This window comes from Parambassis ranga, unplaced genomic scaffold, assembly GCF_900634625.1.
Source record: "Parambassis ranga unplaced genomic scaffold, fParRan2.1 scaffold_31_arrow_ctg1, whole genome shotgun sequence".
Lineage (NCBI taxonomy): Eukaryota > Metazoa > Chordata > Actinopteri > Ambassidae > Parambassis > Parambassis ranga.
The window spans coordinates 900,597-904,695 of NW_021144801.1; positions in this window are offsets into that span (position 1 = coordinate 900,597).

The following is a 4,099-nucleotide window of genomic DNA, read 5'->3' on the forward strand; positions in this document are numbered from 1 at the left end:
TGACACAAAGGGTAGTAAATGTGTTTCCCAGTGTTCTGGTGATGGATCAGAAACATTTACATTTGAATTCTAAAATTTGTGTTGAACTGCCCGATTGCCCTTTTTCTCCTCAACCTGTGACGTCGGCGGAACTGCGATCACTCACCTGCTCCTGCCCGGGACGTTAAAAAGAAGCAAAGACACAGAGAAAGACTCAGAGAGACACTGCAGCGCCACCACGCAGCTGTGGACCTTTCTGAACCAACCCTGAAGCACAGCCGGTCAGAGCGCGCTACGATCGCTGCGTTTAACTGCGCTAAATCTTTGTGGCGCTGTCGCGGTGCGTTCAATGACGCTCCGTAAATGTGCGCTTTTACACGTTTATTTTGTGTTGAGTTATTTTGATAAGATTGATTTAAACATGTGGTAAAAGCATAAATTATTAGTAAAACACTGCTTCAAACTAAAGCTGTGGAATCCAAACATGTTCAGGGACATTAGTGGCAAACTGTCTGTTAACATACAGTCCTTCATTTAAAGTGCACTTACCTGCATGGTGTGCTAAGCAAGCTGCTACAGTTCTCACTGTTAATGTCATTTTAAAACATGTTCTGGTCATCTGGAGTATTGTTGCTTCCACCAACACTAAACACATTTATTGTAAATATGTAGCTCATGATAGGACCAACAAGGCAAAGTTTAAATGTTGCTGTGTTACACATTTACAATAAGTCGTGGTGTGTTCACAGACGCTCCGTAAATGTGCGCTTTTACACGTTTATTTTGTGTTATTTTGATAAGATTGATTCTGACACTACACGATTCAATAAAGCAAAGCAGAAATAAACCGAGTTTCCCTGTGAAGAACATTCATAGACAGCCATTCAGGTATTGTCTGAACCACAATTCAGTGTTGGTGGATTCAAAAAGAGGAAATATGGAAAAATGGCTCTGACACAGGTCAGTGTGACTCTTCAGCTATAAGATAGGTTTGTAGTTACACAGTAACAAGTTTGAACTGATGAAGCTGCTTGGATGAGCAGCGAAACGTCTTCTAGAAAACTCTACAAGTCCAGACGCCTTGCTTCAATCTTCTCTACGAACAAGTTTGAATGGTTTTTACACGTTTCACTTGAAATTCCCTCAGGGTCCAGCTGGGCTCCTTTTGCTCTGTTGGGACAGTGACTAACAGCTCTCCATAGCAGCATGGATTGCTGTCTGCAGGCCAGTGCTGTTCACACTTGGTCTAGAAAGAAGAAAACATCTGATTGGCCCTCATATGACCATTTATTAACCGTGTTTCCCACCAAACTGAACTGATGAAGCTGCTCTAAGCAGCATCCACACATAAGAAGACTGCAGGTCCAGAGGCCTCGCCTCAACCCTGTGAATGAAAGTGACCTGGATGACTGAGAAGCTTCATCAACAAGACAAATGATTAACAGCAGCTTCCAAGGAGCGGAGCGGCGTGTCTGCAGCCGCCCTCCAGAAGGCTCTGGCTGCCGGAGGATACGATGTGGAGAAGAACCCGCGTCAAGAGCCCAGAGCCCCCACTCAGAGAGCTCATCCTCACTGCCCGTTCAAACAGGAGCTCTGTGATCATGCTGCTGCACACTGCACAGCTCCACCTGGTTCACTGGGGTTTGTTTTGTTAGTGTTAGTTCATGTGTTTACTTATATACTAAAGCAGTGATAAACCTATATTTACTAAACATATAAAACTATAGAAACAATACATGAATATTTTCAAGAATGACTTTATTAATCCCTGTGGTTAAATTACATGATGAGTCTGATGGCGGACTGCAGGAGTCACCGCCTGTACCGTTCCTGGAGCAGCAGAGTTTTTTAGTGTTATCATTCCATAGGTCATCATGCTTTTACACATAATAAACCTATACTTATTAAAGCTATTTATAAATGATATTATGTATTTATTGTAAAACATTTATTATATGACATGACAGCCATGACAGCGGAGCTCTGGAAGTAGTCAGCTCCATGTTTGATTATTCTAGATGCTTTAAGGCTGTGAACCCCTCACTGCACACTTTAAACTCCGTTCTCTCTGTTTAAACACTGTCAGAGTTCAAACCTTCGTAGGAAATAAGTCCAGTATTACAGAATGAAACCAAAGATCAAACCTGTCTTCAGCAGCATTCTGCATTCTGGAGATGGACTGACACTGGTCTACGGACTATCCGGACCAGAACTCAATGAGCTGTAAGAGAAAAACAAGGTGAGAGGTGAACTGGTTATAGGAGGGACCACTGTAATGCAAACATGTGATTTGCTGATTCTGGTGTTTTTAGGTTTTGATTTAAATTCCACAAAATCATTTATTTGCATTCAATTATTTTTGATTGTAACCATATATAATTCATACTTCTGTCTGTGTTCTAAGAGTCTTAAAATATGTGGTTTCCTTTTTATTTACAGTGTGCATGTCATGTGACTTATGAACGTACAGTTTGTGCATATATATAAACAGTTTGATTTCCAGGTTGATGCAGCAACAGCTGCTGCTCTGACACCATTGTTCATGTCTTCCTCTCTCTGCACTGTGTTAACACACCTGAATGCTGCAGAGCATCTTCTTCTTTCCTGCTAAATAAATAAAAAAATAAAGTATTTGTTCTGTTCTGTTCTGTTCGTCTTGTGTCTTGTGAGCTTTAGATTATATTATTTCTTGGGCTCTGTGCTCTAAGAGTCTTAAAAATATGTGATTTCCTTTATTTACAGTGGTGCATGTCATGTGACTTTACTTATGCAAATGTATGATAATGTTCTGTCTCCTCTCATTTCCAGACGTGCAGCCAAAAACATGTGCAGTGATGATATGTGACGGTATCATCATGGTCTCAGAGAGAAGAGCTGAGTGTGTCTGTTCTGATCTTTGTTGTGTCTCTTCTCCTCTGTAGTTTCTGCTTGTTGCTCCGTCACACGCCCTCTGCTGGTGAGCCGCGTCATTACACACAACCTCTGCTGCTGTCAGACTGTATAATAACCACTTCTGATAGGAGCAATATTCACACACCACAGTGTACAACACATTATTTATTTAGTTTCTGATGCACTATGTACAGTTTTCTTACAGACCACTTCTCCCTCCACTCACCTGTGCAATAACTGTTCATATGTAAACTGTTGATGATTCTATTCTATATTTTATTGGTAGTTTATTTGATCATATATATCTTTTCTTAACTTATCCTTTGCTGTCTGTACCTGCTGTTGCAAAAATGCAATTTCCCCATTGTGGGACTAATAAAGGTTTCTTAATCTTAATCTTAAGACTGTCTGGAGGACACACAGAGTGGACATGGGTCACAGAGTGCTGCTGCTGTTTGTGTCTCTGCAGCATGGGCAGCTGCTCCTGCTCCACTCGTCACCGGCTGATTGTTCACACCTGTGATCAGTCATCAGCCAATCCTGCTGCAGCTTCCATCTAGTATATGTGTCCAATGGAAGCTGAGCAACATGTCAGCTACACACATAGAAACACTACACATAGTTTGTCATATAAATAACATGGATTGAATCATGTTGTACAGTCAATGGAAACAAAAAGCACTGAGAGTGGTGCTGGTAGTGCAGCAGTGGATGGAGGCTGAAGTGCTGCCACCTAGTGTCAATATTTGGTATTACTCTGACTACATATTCCACCTTTAACTCTCTGCCATATATACTGTGCCATGTGTGAAGTGATAATAAAATGTGAATGTGAATTTATTGTAAAGAACTTTACTTATTATCCCTGTTATAAGTGAGCAGTGTGTGTGTGTGTTTGATGGAGTGTGTAATGTCTGCTCAGTGTTACTGATGCTGCTGTGTGTGATCTGAAAACTGATCAAACTGTGATGTGTCTGATGCTGACAGAAGAATCAGAGGTCAGACAGTCGGATCCTCCTCTGTGACACCTTTAACATCATATCAGAAATCTGTCTGCTTCTGGTACATGCAGCTGATCACCAGCAGGGGGCTCACTGCTTTGCTGTCACTCAGGGGGCCTGCTCTGTCTGCCACTGGGATATGATGAGGTGAACTTCAGAGTTTGAATAGATTTCATTTGTCATGTGTTTATGATCATTTTATGAATCAGTTCAAATAAAGGAGACTC